At 48.7% G+C, this 16,582-nt stretch overlaps 1 protein-coding gene across 7 annotated transcripts in view; it reads right to left on the bottom strand.

Moving 5' to 3' along the window:
* Positions 1-16,582, bottom strand: part of SLC8A3 (solute carrier family 8 member A3) — a 137,145-nt gene that overhangs the window by 109,544 nt on the left and 11,019 nt on the right. For 4 of the 7 annotated variants that reach the window (XM_086895127.1, XM_086895126.1, XM_086895128.1 and 1 more), the window contains exon 1: positions 3,807-4,363. The gene's annotated coding sequence lies outside the window, so the exon portion shown is untranslated. Of the gene's footprint in view, positions 1-3,806; positions 4,443-16,582 lie in introns of those variants that run through there. The other 3 variants (XM_086895125.1, XM_086895132.1, XM_086895129.1) reach the window with 2 other exon arrangements.

Below are 16,582 nucleotides of genomic sequence, written 5' to 3'. Positions count from 1 at the left end.
CATGCCGACCTTCATGCACTCACATCCGTGATGGCCCTCAACCACAGCTTGCAGCTTAAAGCATTAAGGCAGAGGGGAAGAAGAGAAGCCAGCTACAGTCGATACCGTGTTAGTCCTCAAGCAGCCCAGAAGCCCACTGAAGCTGCAGGAGACTTAAGGTGGTTCCTGGATCTCATTCTGCAGGTAAGCAGGGACATGACCTGGAGCTCCTCTTCAGCCCCAAACCCCACGTAACAGCCCCACGTCACTGAAACAAGCAGATTCAGGACCACAAGCTCAGCAACACAGGTGTTTTGAAGGTTCCCCAAGAGCAGCTTATCATCTCATGTATGTCTCAATGCATGACTCTTCAGGACAAAGACTGTAATTTACTAGATATCTGTATGGTGCTTGGAAACATGGCCCCCCCCAACCAGGCTGATGCCTTTAGGTGCTACCATTATCTAAACAGTAAATCAACAATAGCATTAATCTATGCCACAATACCTCAACACAGTGTGTGATGGTAGATGGAGCATCACAACTATCATTTTCCTGGCTTCAGAGACTTTTTTTCCCTATTAAGAAGATATTTTTGTCATTGTAATTTAATTTCCTTCACTTTTTTTTTTTTTTTTTAAATATAGAATTAGATATAACTGCCTGGTTTATTAAAATAAATAAATAAGTAGGCCAGCAATCAAAGCCATCTTTTTAACTGTGAAGCACATGAAAGGCATCTGAAACATGACAGCAACAAAGAACAAGGAACTATTTGTCAACGCCACTTGGTCATTGGGGAAGCTTAAGGGAGGAGACTGATGCTGTTTGTTTAAAACAAGCAAACAAAACCCTGACAGACAGACCATTTATCTGTATGGTGTTACACTTGAAAATATTGGCAAAGGGAATACATCTTCCCTTGGTTTCTAATAAAAGTGCTGACACACGCTGTTGTGGCCTTGCCCTGCCTCGGGGATCAAAGATGCCTCTCACAGGAAAGACCCTTCAAAAAAATAAGGGATCAGGCACATGTGGGATCAGGCACAACACAGCAGCAGGTCAGCCTAGGTCCTTAGCAATCTCTCTACCTGCAACACCATAGCATCTGCCAAGCTCAAACCAGTCTCCTCTGACTTCAGACCCACCAGTTTTGGAGGAAAGCAGAGGAAGCAGGAAGAGTGGATTCATCCGTGGGTACCTCCTTCCTTTCTCCAAGCCAGCCAAGCTGAGGAGCAGTGCCTTGAGCATCCTAGGATTGCCATGCAGAAGAGCTGCCCAACAACACAACTCCCAACAACGCAGTGTGCTCCAGTCTGACTGGATCAGACAGGGCAGCTCCTGCCCTACACTGGCCCAGCAAGAGCCCATGGAGCACAGAATGGTGCATGACCCAGGCTGTGCTTGGTACTGCTCCACATGTGCTCTCCTTTCTGGGTGCTGGTGTTGAAGACACCACACTGCCCAGGACAACAGAAAGGACTGTCCCACCTGATGATGGCATCTGCCATCCTGTCAGGTGGCAGCTTTGCAGAGGAAGAGCAGGATCTCTGCAAAAACAAGCGCAGTGCAGAGGGGTGTTAGGATGGCTGCATAGCTGCCTTCCCTTTCACACCCTGCCACCCACCAGTTATTGTAACCATATCCTTATGGAATCCCCAGGCAGGAAGAAAAATACCACTAAGGAAGGATACAAATAAGACCCAGTTGAAATGTGCCTAGCAGCACACTCCAGGTATGCAAGAAACCAGAGGCTTACTTGCATTTCCACTGCCCTTTAGGACCCCAGCAGTGGGATTAATACAGTCTGTCCTACCTTGGGCATTTGAGCAATGCCTAAACTACACATTTATCAGAGCAGGACTCATATTTGACTTTAAGGAAAAGCAACCAGACTGCTGTACTGCACCTTTTGCCTAAGGCTCTCTGTCCCCATCAGTCGCCTCCTTCCCCACACCAGTTGATACTACACCCTTCTATGTACAACATGGGGTAGCCAGTTTGCCTCTTGTTGCACACTCATGGCAGAAGTGAGGGCTCCTGGGCTGCTCCTGCCAGCCCTCGGCAGTAGCTGGACATGCTCTTTTCCAACATCACTACTTCTATTCAGGAGGCAAGTCTCGTTCCAGTTGAACACAGAAGCACAAACATGAGCACCAAATGTGACTTTCTCAGCTAAACCATGATCAGGGTAAACAAATGCTTCCAACAGCAGCGGATGGAGCGGGATTAGGGACTCCCTAAAAATGCCTGTGCCGCAGGGGAGCGATGCCTCTCCCCATTGCACCGAACCTACAGAGCACCTTCAAGGCCTCTGTGTCCCCCCTGTGTTTTGTGTCCCCCCAACCTAACCCTAACCCTAACCCAAAGCCAGCCTGCTGTCCTGGACCTCCCAGCAGTCTCCCAGGGACCACAGGATGAGTGCTCCTGAATAGGAAGGTGCTACCGACTGTAACCTAAGTCTTCCAACCCTGTCATCTCAAGAAATAAAAACCCCCAAAAAAACAGCTCAACAGAATCACCCTTTTGCTTTATAAAGAGATGGGTGGAATTAAAGGAACATACATATAAGCATGAAGAGGGGGAAGATGTGCGTAAGGCACTCCTTCTCACCCTGACTGTTCCTCCAGCATTTCCCCCTAAATCTGAAACAGATTTTTAGTGTAAAATCCACAGAACAAGCCAAGGAACAACCCAAGAAGTCAGGAACCCAACCATTAAACTACAGCTCCACTGAAGGGGGCAGAGGGGGAAATGGCCACGGCCTCACGTTTTAGAATAACAGTAAAAAAACCCCAAAAGCAACTGCAATGGTTTCATCTCTCACCCGGGGTGATCGATACTTTAGACACAGGTGAAAAAACAAAGCCCTGAAGCAAGGCTGGGAGAAAGGTAGCGTATAAAACCAGCCGGCATTTAGGTCAGCTCTCACGCGTGTGCATGTGTGTGTGTGTAGAGTTGCTGTGTCCCTGCCATGGGGGGCTGCGGGCCTGCCGGCGGCCCCGTGCCCTATTTAGGGCAGCGCCTGGCGCAGCAGCTATATTTGACAGCCGGGGTAAACAAGCCGGCCCCGGCGGACGGAGCGCGACAGCTGCCCAGGACGGCGGCCCCGGCGCCCCCGCCCCACGGCCGGGGATGGCCCGGCCCGGCCTCTCCCGGCGGAAGAAAAAAAAATTAATTAAAAATAAAAGGGAAATTGAAAAGGAAGGGGGGGGGGGGTGGGGGGGGGGGGTGTGGAGTGGGAAATTTTTAAAAAAGGAAATTTATAGCACTGCATGAAAGCCGCTTCCCCCGCCCGGCAGCCGCGGGCAGAGCCACCCCGCCGGGCTCCCCGGCATCCCTGCGGGCCGCGCCGCGCCGCCGAAGCGGGGCAGCCCCGGGCGGCGGCGGGAGGGATCCCGGGGCGCGGTGCCGCGGGACCGGGCAGCTCCTGCCCGCTCCGCCAGGCCCCGGCCCCGCAGCCCGGCCCGGCCCGGCGCCCCCTCCCCGGCGCGCATCCACCCCGCAGCGCCCGCTCCGCTGTGCCGTAGGCAGAGCCCTCCCTCCCTCCCTCCGCAGCGCACACACACACACACACACACACACACACACACGGGCACGGAGCCGCCGGGAACACAGCCGGAATGAAGCGAGCTCCCAGAGCCTGGGCAACGCTAATTCCCCCCGCTATCCCGGGAGATGAGCCTGCAAAGAGCTCTCGTCCCCCCACCCACCCCCAGCGCCCCGCGCTCCATTGGCGTGCAAGGCACGGAGCCCCGATCGGCACAGGACACCTGCCCGCCAGCCTCGCGTCTCCCACGGAGCGGGGGTGGCACCCCCTCACTTACCCTCTCTGGCGGCTTTCCTGACTTTTTTTTGGAGGGTCGGGCTGGGGGGATGGGGAGGGGGGGGCTCCACTGGCTCCCCAACACAAATCCTTCCGGTTCCTAAAGGGAGCTCATCGCATCTCCCGGTGATTCACCGACGGTGTGTGCGGGTACGGGGGGGTTCGCCTTTGCATGTCAGTCCAAGTTGCCTCGCTCGCTACAAAACCTGTGCTCCCTTTTGCAGCTGTCAGGGAGAGCGGGGAGGTGCATCTGGAAAAGGGGGTGGGGGTGGAGGTAAAATGTTGATAAATCCACCAGCCTTGATCTTCAGCTCCGTGCGGTGGAGTTTGGGGAGGGAAGGGAGATCGGCGAAGAGGGAGGAGGGCGAGGAGGACGGAGATGAATGGGGGTCGAGGGAGGGGGGAAGAGAAAATGGATTGTACCCCAGATTGCCACTGAATCTGCTGGGCTTCCCCCGCTCCCGCGCTCACACCATCGGGGCTCGGTGCAGGTTTCCTAGCATTACGGTGCACGGCAAAGCGCTGAGCCTGATTTCTGGGAGCCAGCGAGGTTTGCACAACTGCAGCAAGAAGCCAAATCAAAAAGCCAATCTGCGAGCCTCCAAACTCCACGTCACCTATCAGCTGGGAGCGAGCGCTGCAACAGAATTACAAGCCATGCATATTTATTCCTCTGAATCCAGGGGGGGATTTTCGGATCGTTTAAAGCGAGGCACGGTGAAACCGAGGCAAACCCTTTCCAAAATAAATAAAGGCAGAGCACGTCTTGCATGTAACACGCGCGCACACACCTCTAGGAGGTCTCCTTCGGTATGTATAGATAGAGATATACACTCACTGAGCGGGGATCACTCCTGTACCATCCAAGTATATTGACTCGACTTGGTGTATTTCAAGCAAGGGAGGGGAAGAACATGGTAGTTGAGCCTCGGAGAGAAAGATATTGATTGCATATCTGAAATTTAAAGCATCTGCCAAACACTTCTGAGAGATTAAATATAGGCAATGTAATTACACAGCCAGAGTAGGTCCTGGTATCCGTTTGAAGCTGCATGCTTTAGTTTGTGCTTGCAGAAACCACCCAGTTATTTTTTTTTAACCAAAGCCAAATAACGAGTTGTGAGACAGCAAGGCTTTTTAAGGTTAAAAATACACATTGCCTGCAAAGTTGCTACTTGACTTTGGCAGAACACTGCTGGGGGCTGATTTCCAGGACCACGGAACAAAGCAGAGCATTTATGCCTCACACAAGACACATCATGTATTTGCACACAAGTTTGTCTCCCCTTAGGATCTCCTCTGTTTTTGCCCCAGCAGCTATGGGCAGGCATGTACCTCCAGGAGATTTACCTTCTGGCATGGCTTCTTGCTCCTTTAAAGCCCAGGTACTACAAGGCAACAGTCCCTGACACTGGGCTCTCCTGACAAAGGATGGTCTGTTTCATCCTTCAGAGAGAAGCTGTCCCCAGTCCGTTTGTCCCCAGTGACTCCCCATACCTCCTGAGGTGATGAAGGCCCAGAAGCTTTCTGGTGAGACCCGAGCACATGTGCAAGTGCAAACCATCCCTGTCAAAAGCAGCTGAATAAACTGCCACAAGAAACCTGAGCCCGAGTCCTTCGCTGGGCAAGAACTTTTACCTCAGCCAGGCACAGGCAGCAGACATGCAAAGGCGGAGGAGGAAAGGGCAGGACAGTTACTGGGAGTGTGACACGTCAGAGAGTTGTACGGGCTTCATGCTGCCCCAAGTGGGTAGGGAAAGCTGCACATGGGCTGTGGTCTCCTGCAGGACAGCACAGATCACTCAGGCTCTGAAAGTCAGCTGGTACATTCTGGTTATGGCTTCTTCCATAGTAAGAGCAGTCCCTGGCCCCACATCTCAGCGCAGAGATCCAGAGACCTGGAAGAGCAATTATCCATTCTGGTCTGGTTACTCACTGTTATTAGTTAGAGCTGGGCATGGAAGTCCAGGACGGACAGAGAGCAGGAGGAGGCCACAAGGGGACAGAGTTGCTGCAAATAAGTACAAGATGGCAGCACAAAAGATGGTGGCAAAACACCTTGTGGGTCCCAGACTCAGCCTTTTATCTCCCCAGATGCCACCTGCCACTCTTGGTGTCCTCAAATTACTCAGCAAAGCAGCTTACCAGGTAGGAATGTGGTAAGGGACGCACATGGGCCAGGAGACATGGCAAGATCCACCAGACATGGAAGTGCCTGACCTCAGGGTGCTGGCCAGCCCTGCACAGGGCTGCAATCCTGAATGATGCTCCTGTGTGATGTCAGGGAGGGGAAGGGCTTCCCAATGCCTGGGGGAACAGAGGCACCTGTGCATGTGTGCCCATGGTGTTTCAGCGGCCGGCAGTCTCAGCCGAGCTGCAGAAGAACCTGCACTGACATGAGCACATAAAATCAACAGCATCAGTGGCTGCAACCCAAGACTGTGTGGATGCAGGGATTCTGGCACTAGTGTCACCCTATCTCCAGGTGGCCATCTCCAAACTTCACACCCCTGCCAGGGAGGACAGCCCCCCCAAGGGTGGCAGCAATCCAGTCACCTCCAACACCAAGCAAAGGAAACAGCCCCAGTCGGCACGGGGAAACTCTCCCAAGCCACAGCGCATCATCGGGCAGCTCCAAACAACTGCTTGTGTTTAAGGTTCAGCAAAGAGCGGGTCTGGAGATGAGGAACTGCAGCTCATCAGCAGGAGCAAACCCTGGGGGCAATACACAAATTTACAGTTGACAATAACTAAAGACAGACAGAGCTCTTTATGGTACACAGATGTTTCATTTCACCTCATCCTAGTACATAAAATCATGCCTAATACATTTAAGAAAGGCTCCCAGGCATTTCCCCTCTTTCCTTTCCCTTCCATATGGGCCTGATGTTACGTTGCTCAGCTCAGGCAAATTTTTCATCACAAGAGGGAGTATATGAAATTTTTAATCTCCTTTGTCTGAAAGGTGTGCTTGCAAAGTACTAACCTGAAATGAAAGAAACCAAACTGTTTATATAAAAATAGTATTTAAAATTAAAATTTAAAAAAAAACAGAACCAAAACTTCACAAATAACCAATCACCTCTTGTTTATATTAGCTTTATATTTATATTAGCTTTAACAATTAAAATACAGGGTGTTCAGATTCCTGGGCTGTTTAGCACAAATCTCACTAAACAAGCATGGATATTAGTTTTCAATGACTACCAAGATCCCTTGGTGCTTCAAGTGTTACCTCACCTAAGGACCAGAGCTAATGGTTTTAAACTAGCAGAGGGCTGATTTAGATCAGATATAATAAAGAAGTTTTTTACAAAGAGGGCAGTGAAATGCAGGCCTGGGTTGCCCAGAGAGATGGTAGGCATCCCTTCCCTGAAAACGTTAAAGGTCAGGTTGGATGGAGCTCTGAGCAGCCTGATCTAGTTGAAAATGTCCTTGCTCACCGCAGAGGGCTGGAATAGATGACCTTTAAAAGATCCCTTCCAACTTAAACTATGGTATGATTCTAATCCAAAACCATTGCAATTCCACCAAACAGTGGTATATTAAAAGAACACAGAATGGGTGTGGTCAGAATGGACCACTGGATGTCATCTGGTCCAATCTCCCTGCTCACACAGGTCCCCATGAGCACATTACTCAGGATTGAGTACAGACAGCTTTTGGATATCTCCACAAACTCTCTGGGCAACTGTTCCAGTAATCAGTCACCTGCACAGTAAAGAAGTTCTTCATAAAAGTGTGAGGACTTTTCCCATGAACAATCAGGACTTTAATACTCTCAAACCTGTCTCCAGGCTCTTGAAATTTGAAGCAGAACAAGAAATGGAGGCTTTGCTCTTCCTTTCCTCATCCACCTAAAACTAGAGAAGATCTCTTAAACTTAATCCATCGTTTCAGCATCCCATGACTTCAGCCTTCTGCTGGCAGCCATGCTGATAATAAAGATGCTGACAGCAGAATGGACTCTATAGCAGTGCTGCTGCTAAAGACAATGTGTGTAGCAGGCTTTGACTTGTTCTGCCAGGCCAACAGTATCTATTGACATAAAAACCTGCCAGCGTCCTACGAGTCCCAGAGAAAACTCTGGGAGTGTGTTAGCTGAGTCTGAAAGGACCTGTTCTTTCCCCTTCATTCACCAGCTAGGCACTTCACACACACAGATAAGAATAACACAGTTACCATCCACAATTGCAGGTGGATAGGGCCATATTACTGTTTTTTTTCTGGCAGACATGACGAGCTGTAGGTTTGGCCCCTCCTGGAAAAATTTCTAGCTGAGCAAGGCTTTAGGAATTACTCCCACTATTGCAGTCCTCCTGCAATCTTTTGGCCCTTGGCCTAATGACCCAAGAATTTGATTTAGAGTAGATATAAGAAAGAAACAAACACGATATCTGCCCTTTTTCCTTGAATACGAGCAGACTGACTGCTCCTGACCTCAAGTTTGTACGAAAGGGCCTGGCACAGCCCTCTTCTCTCATTCAAAATCTGATCTTGATGAACCTGTGTTATGTTTTGGGCTATTTTTCCACAGCTTTGCTTTTCCTCCCTCATCAGCTTTCATCAGGTGCCCGCTCACATTTGTGTCAGAAGGGATGAGATAATGTGACATTTTATTAGTATGATGCATTTGCAGAGCCTTGAAATGAAGTTTTAAATCTGAGAAAAAAATTACTTTCTAGGCAAAAGAGGAAAGCAGCTACAATGCAGAGGGCAGCTTCTATCCATGATTACAGAGCAAATGAGCCCAGTTCAAACGTAAAATTCTGTTCTTCGTTTTTTTTCTCCCATGAAAGCCTGCTTAGCAAACATGGTTAGAGCTCTGACACCAAGCTGTGCTTTACACACACAACAGCGTGCAAATTCTTCACAAGTCATGGGACAGCTGGGACAGTCCATGCACTTCCCCATAAGCAGGGGACAATTCCTCCACAGGTCCTAGCACACAGGGGACTTGGCCACAGATGGGTAAGGATTCTTTGTGTATCCTTTGTACACTGCTAAGAAGGGAGCCAGTTACGGGTTTAAACTTTCTGACTCACAGATGTGTCTGTGACAGCTGCAGGTTGCAATAAGATCCTCTAATCTCATTGCAGAGTTTCCCAAGAGGTTAAGTCTGGGATCAGAGGCCACCTTCCTCAGGTCTGGCTTGTAAGGAAGAGCAATTCTTTATGTGGTCATCTTCACAAATGATTGCAGAGTAACCCACATGTAGGTGACTGATACTGAAATATGTCCTGGCCTGGGCTTGCCAAGGGTTTTCTGTGCAAGGGAACACAGACCTAAAGAAACTTCAGGCAGCATTCAGCCACCATGAAGAAACCCTCAAAAATTAAAAAAACTAACTAGAGTATAGCAACCAGTCACTGGAAGTTCAGGGCAAGTCAAACCCTTGAAAACTTCTGATGAGAAGTGACATCTTCTAAAGAATCTATCTGACTATAGAAAATGAGGGTACATCCCACAACCAGATTTTGATCATGGAGGAATTCAAGACACATGTTAACTCCAAGTTTTTCTATTTTAGCATTGGCTTTGAAAACTGTTGATCCTTGGTCCATGGATTGATCACTGCAGGTTGCAGAGAAGTGGACATCTGTAGAGAAGCATACCCTCTGCTCAGGACAAACACCCTGGGGCTTGGCCTGGCAAGCCAGTGTGTCCTGGGGCAGGAAACAATTCTCATTCAAAGGGGATTTTTCAACATTTTAACTGCCATCCATGGGTGGTGGTCAGGGGGACCTTCTCAGGTTGAGGAGCTCTAAGACTTGCCTTATTTTTGGTGCCTCAGAGCAATAACTCAATAGCAACTCTATTAAAAACTAGGTTATATGTTTTTTTGAGGGCTTTTTTCCAGGTAGGACCAATGGGACTCTGGGGCTTAGAGCATCAGGCTATGTGCCAGGACAAGGGGCACATTCAAAAAGGCCGTTTCAACTGCAGTGACTACTAATGGGCAACCAGCACCAACACTGCTAGAGATAGACACATTTTCTCAGATGGAAAACAAAGAGAACAAGAACATGAGGCTCAGATTACAGCAGTGGATTGGATCTGCTCCTACCCCACTCTCACTGAGGACCAAGGAACCTGGCCTCAGAGGAAGAGATTTGGTATGACAGAAGACAGCAACAAATAGTAACATGGCAAGAGGCCTGTAAGCACATCAGCACATTCTGATGGATTCTCACACGTGTCTTACAAAGCGTACAAGAGGATTTAGCTCACAAAGTTGTCAATTCATTTAACAGCTTCCCAAAATAATTTTGAATTCAAAAAAATCAATGGGAAAAGTTCATATTTCATTGATTTCGAAACCCAACAAAGACAAAAATCAATTGCACCACCACCACTCTGGTTTCCCTGTTAAACACTGGCACCAAGGTGTTTTTTTCTGCTTCCTGCACCACATGCTGGCTAAGAGCATGAAAAGAAAAAAATCCATGTTTTTTAAACTAAGCCAGTGCTTCATGGAGAGGCTGATTCACAGAGATTCTAAAGAAGTAGCTGGTGCTTCAGCCATGCACTGCACACAGGCTGGTTTTCTTACACCTCTTTCAAACCCTTCCTTCTGCATCCTGTGCCTTCACATTCTGGGTTAGTTACTCCCTGGCCAGTGTGTTTGCTAACAGGTTAAAACTGTGCCCTAATGAAAAGTGTTTGGGATTATGTTACATTGTGGATAGCACATCAGTAGCAGGAACATGTAATCCCCTGTACTGGCTTTCAGTTCCTGGGGGTCTTCCACAGCAATTCAGATTCTCCTACAGCCAGCCTGCAGCTGCCCACCTTCACAAGCAGTGGGGCTGTGGTGCTCAGGTCTGGCTGAGGGTGCCCCTCCTTTTACCTCCCAACAGCTTCTGGCAGGCAGGAAAACAAGGCTTCACACTATGATTTGTCTCCACTTTGAGTATACAAAATGCCAAAGCTGCAGGTCCCCAACTTCAGGGGATGTTACTGGATAGAACAGCTGGAGACCTTAATAGCATTGTCCAATGGGGATAACAATAAATGCTGGGAAAAGATAAAAATTCTACAATTCCCCTAAGGTCAGTATAATAATTTTCTTAGCAAAACAGCTGAGATCTACTAAAAAAAAAAAATCTCTTATGGAATAGTATCTCTTCCTTTACAAATCTGGGACAAAATGAAGAGTTCCAGATTGTCTCTTCCCCTTGAGCAGTTAGAAGAAAGCTGTGCTTCCCTCCAGGAGAATCTGATCCTGGTTTATAAAAATTGGGAAAGTGGTGGCAGGGGGAGGGAGTAAGGATTCGTGTGTGTGTGTGTGAAAAAGAACTATAAAGTAAATTAAGATCAGCCGTTAATGAAAGTTAGCAGTTTAATTAAAGGAGTGAGCAGCTTGTGCATGGAGAGACGCATCCGTCTCTAGGATACATGTGGCTTCTGTCCAGATCTGGCAGGATCCAGGAAACACATATGGGATGAGTGCTTCTGGTGCAACATCTGACCCCAGACTTGTCTGATGACAGCAGTAAGACATAGACAGTTTCCCTGGGAAGAGGCCTGTCATCGTGACACCACACAAGGCCTGCCACCTCCCTCAGCACCGAGGATTTGACTTTAAATAGCTAGTTGTGTTGCAAAACCATCCTTCTGATGTGTGTCATGTTTTGGGGTTAAGTGGGTGATAAACACTGGTTATCCCTTTAAATATCAGTTTATTCAGGTTCTCCTGAAAATTGAATTTACAAGAATATTATCTCTTGTTTTAAAAAAATGCACAGCCAGAAAAGGGCTTTGGCAATTGCAACATATACTTATCACAGACTGGGTCAGATTGGAAGGGACCACCGTGGGTCATCTGGTCCAACTTCCCTGCTCAAGCTGGGTCATTCTAGAGCACCTATATACCTGTACATGCTTAGATCCTGCTGAACACAGTCCACCTGCCCTAGACATGCCATCACAACCTGAAGCATCCCCACAGGATTGCTCCAGCAGTAGAATCCCACCCTGCTCTGAGAGCAGTCAAAAGAATTCATATAGAAAGAAGTTACTTTGTGGAGAAAGACACAGCTGTGTGGACAAAAATAGGGTGGTCTTTCATAGCCTGGGGTTTCTTCCTAAAGGCATTTCTTCTACACACAATGTGTATTTTGTCCTGTACTTCGTACAGAGTTCTATATTCAGCCTCTGCCCTCTCCCCTGCCCCATTCCTTACACTGTCTCCCACCTACACATATTCTTGTCCCTGCTCCTCTCACCACACACCCTCCTTAAGCCCCTCTGTGTTGCTCCTGTGAGGACATGGGTTTAGCTGTTGCTCTTTGCCAACACTTCACACAAACTCAAAACTTGGAGTAACTCTCCCTGATAACTGATTTGTATCCCAGAACGTGCAGAACTAGTTTTGCTCTGGAGATAACAGGGAATAACTTGGAATGGCTGGAGAGTCTGGGCTGCCTATCTGTGGCTGTCAGGGCGCTGCTGGCAGAGGGAAGCTATGGCCATTTGGCACAGGCTCTGGTCAGTGTGGTTTCTCACGTTCAGTTTTGCACTGCTGACCATCTTGCAGCTGCAGAGCAGTAACTTCCAGAAATCCTAGTCACACAAGTTGCTCACAGCACTGTTTACCAAATACACCAACCTCACCCCAAAGGCCAGGAGCAGAAACAAGGCAGAAAAACCCACCTCATCTCCACATGTCACTAAGAGATTTGTCAGGGCTCACTGCTGTACCAGCCCCCTGAGCCACACACGACAGGAATGACCCAGCATCACTCAGCAGAGCTGACAGCAGACATGACCCAGCTGGCAGCACTCAATGTCTCACAGCAGAGCCCTAACACACCATGTACTTCCCACAGACTGGGCATTCCAAGTGTCTCCTACCACCCAGTTGCCCACAGCTGGGAAATTAGGATTTTGGAAACTTATCTGGCTACCAAATTTTCCTGCTGTAGGTTAGATAGTCCCAGAGCTATGGGAGGGAGAGAAATGCTGGTCCCAGCCCTGCCTTGGCTTACTCCAGGAGCTTCAGCAGCACCAGTGCATGTCTCAGATGCAAGGGGGGCATCACTGATCTCCCAAAACCACTACAAGGGCTAACAGCTTGACTCTCGCTGACATGCTGTCCAGAAGATGAAGGTGTGGTTCAGCACACTCATTATGCAGCTTATTCCAGAAGTACTACTTACTGGGCAAGGAAATGGCATCCCAGGAGCAGCAGCACTACCAAGCAGCCTCCTGCCCCAGCATCATGTGGTTTTGCTCACACTGCAAGAGCAGTAAACCCTGCAGTGCTCAGATTCCTTTTCAGTTGGTTCTTCTGGGAACCACTGCCCTCCTCTTTCAGCTGCTGACCCTACTGCCATCATGTCACTGGTCTCAGCTGCACCTAGAAATGGACTGGGCCCTCACTTTGTGGTATTCTATTTAACATCTTTCTAGGGCCCCCACAAGTACTTTCTTGAGAAGGAGAGCGTAGGGATGGCTCCATGTCCTACAGGGCACAAACAGCACTGTGACTGCTGCTGGGGAACTAGGGAAGGAAAAACCATCAGCTGCCAGAGCCACTCCTGGGGAAAAGACCAATACTCCCCTCTTCTCCACTGCCTGGGAGAGCATCTTCCCCTTGGCATGTCCCCTCTGCCCAACACTATCCCATGGATCACTGTGTCTCTAGGCATCCAGGCTGCCCCCCATCACCTCCTACCCTCATAAGCCTGGCAGCAGCTCCCTGGCTCAGGTCAGTGACAGACCCATTGTGCTCCCAAGGGAGGTGAAGGGTATAGCCTCCACATGCTGTGAGGATTTTAATCCCAGCTGTGTGACAGCAAGCAGTGACAAAAGCATGCAACAGAGCCATGAGATGAGGCTTATTTCATCATTCCTTCAGAAAGGCAAAACCCAGAAAACACCTTTTATCAAGCCCCTGCACAGACAGCTTCCTCCCCATTTCTTTATTGGTGGTTTTACAGTTTTTTATTGCCTTGATGAGACAGAGCTGTTGCCATGTGGTATGGACAGGCTGCAAGAGCTGTTCCCTTGTTGGACTTCCTTGGTTGGTGTATTGTGATTTTAAGTCCTTTGTCAGTTTCCCTGAACAATGAATGTGTGCTCAGAAAAGGGGGAAAAAAATAAAAGAGAAGATATTATTAGAAGGAGCAAAGCCTCAATGAGTCCCATCACTTCCCCAGCTGCTGCTGTGTCTAATCATTTTCATAGTATATCAGGAAGTGTGAAATCACCGATTAATTTTATGACAGAAGTTTTCATCACAGAAGGTGGGGATGTGAAACCACCTTCTGAATGCAATTGCAGCTGTGGGCTCATTCTCAGCTATACTGAGTCTTCCCCTTACCCTGGGTACCACTGGGGAAGGATGAGACAAAGCTGCCCAAAGCAGGTCTCCATTTTTCTTTGATGAAAACAGGCAGACAACTGCCAGTCCTTGCTATAGAAATGTCTCAGGGTGTTGAGATACTGAGCAGGGGGAGTTTCCTTCACAGATATCTCAACAGCACAGAGTGAACAGGACACATTCACGTTTCCTCTGGCTCTTGCACCTCTCAGCAGCAGTGAGGGCAGAGCTCTGAGCCAGGCTGCTCCAGCTGTGGAGCATTAAGCACCCAGACTCAGCCTCCAGGCATTGTCTGAATTGTCTGAGCGTTCACTGCTCTTGGCTGGGTCAAGGGTCCCCACAGCTTGTAAGACCAAGTCAAGAAATGCAAACTCATGAAGTTTGGACAGCCAGAGGACCTGCAGATAATCCATCCTCACCCACATCTACAGCTGCCAATGTGAGACCTCTCTGTCACCCTCTGCACTTACAGGGATGAGTGCAACAAGTTCCAACCAGCTTGGTGCTACTACTGCAGGGCATGGAGGGTGGTGCAGGGAGCTTCCAGTCCCTGGAGTAGAGTACATATGAGATGAAGCCAAATCCTGATCCTATGGAGATCAGCTGGAATTTTTCACTGTGAGAAGTACAGTCCACACCACTCTAAGAGAGCTGCTGAAGACCCAGGAGAAGTAGTGCAGAAGGGTGAAGGGCAGAAAGCAATGCATGCTGCATCCAACACCTTCCAAGAGGAATTCACAGAAGCAGAATGAAATTTGTGCTCTGATCAGAATGTCACAGCCACCAGCCCCCTCACGGAGCACAACAGACCTTTAGTAACAATTGCTTAGTTGATACCTGCTACCAAAAGGCAAGATCACAGACAAAGAGGTCATTGGTTTGCTCCTGACCTTGAACTGAACTGGAAGTTACTGCAGTCCCACCAGCACTGCCTGACCCTCTCAAGAAGAGTACAATATTTATGGAGATTTCCTGACACAGCCTACATTCCCCTAGTATGCTGCAGGTCCTTCTCCTTGCCACACCAGCCTGTCACAAGGTCACCATCCTCCCTGGCATTACCTCTGACAGTTTGTTAATAAACATGGAGGGGAAGGGGCACAAACCTGGAGCAGCACCAATGAACCTGCTTCCCTGGCACAGAACGGTGCTAACCAGCATGAGTGAAGTGACAGTCCCCCAGGGCACTTGCCTTGACCCATTCCAGAAGGGAAAGGTAGTTTGGGCCAGGTTAGCACACGTGGGTGCAGATACTGCTTGGTTTTCACCGGTGTCCAAATCAGACTGATCAGATCAGAACACTGGGACAGACAGAAACCCTTACACCAGGATACAAAACTAAATCAAAGTTTTATGGGCTAGGATGAAAGGGGAAGTACTTCAAAGTCTGCAACACATTAATTTTCCTTTCTGCTGTGGTTTTTCCTTCCACCTTGTTTTAATGTGATGGATCACTTGATAATGACAGGAGGTCGCTCTGACTGACACATACAGCCAGGATAAAGGGGAGCAGGAAATTGGATCTGAGGCTCTGTACTGTATTTCTGTGAGTTCTGGATTCACCAGAAAGAGACCCTTGGTCGTGTTGCTAATGCCATCACATTCCCCACAGCTGCAGACATGCAGTCCCGTGTTCAATTTCCTGCCATCACTCCTTGTGTCTAGTGCACAGCCAAAGACCAGGAGTATGAAGTGTATCTGATTTTTAGACACACACTCATCAGGCACAAGCTCTGGCTACAGTAGGAAATTGAACTCTTGATGAAAATGGTTTTCACCAGGGAGCCTCCTTGTCCTCTCAGGTCCTTCCCCATTCTGTATTGTCTGGGGCTTAAGGTCACAACTACTGCCTCTTTCACCAAGAGAACTGCTCTAGTATTTGCTTTGCTAGCCCCACTTTTTCTGTCCACTGCGAGGAAAGTTCTTTCAGTGCACAGAGCTCTTTTCCCTCCCTCTTCCCTCCTGTCCCAGGTGCTCTGGGCCACTGTGGAGGTAATACACTGAGCACACCACCTTAGTCACCTTTACTTGGATGCATTCTATAGGAAAAGCTGGTTTGTCTGCTGAAGAGAGTGGACCACAACTCCAAGGGAGTAGGGGGAGATTTTCTAATGTAGGAAAAAATTTCTTTTGGATTCAGATCTGGCCTTGCAGGAGATATCAGAACACTGGGAATCTGTTCCTGCTGTGGGCTTCGCTGGATCCTCAAATTCAAATCCCCTCCCTTGCTTCCTCAGTTGTTGGGTAGTCAGTAGGACACTTTTCTACAAAGATCATGAGAATTGCAGGTGCAAAACCAGCCATGACACAGCACTGGGCACTAAGTTCTGGATCCTACCCTCCTGATTCTTTGCAGGAGATAAAGCCTGTGAATCCCAGACTGGGGAAAAGCATTGCTATTGCTGCCTATTTCTGAATTGGTTTCAAATACCTTCATCATCCAGAGGTTT

Source organism: Cyanistes caeruleus, chromosome 6 (assembly GCF_971803275.1).
Source record: "Cyanistes caeruleus chromosome 6, bCyaCae1.hap1.1, whole genome shotgun sequence".
In the NCBI taxonomy this organism is placed as follows: Eukaryota; Metazoa; Chordata; class Aves; order Passeriformes; family Paridae; genus Cyanistes; species Cyanistes caeruleus.
The sequence above is the reverse complement of the archived record's forward strand: the minus strand, read 5'-3'. Positions and strand labels throughout refer to the sequence as shown.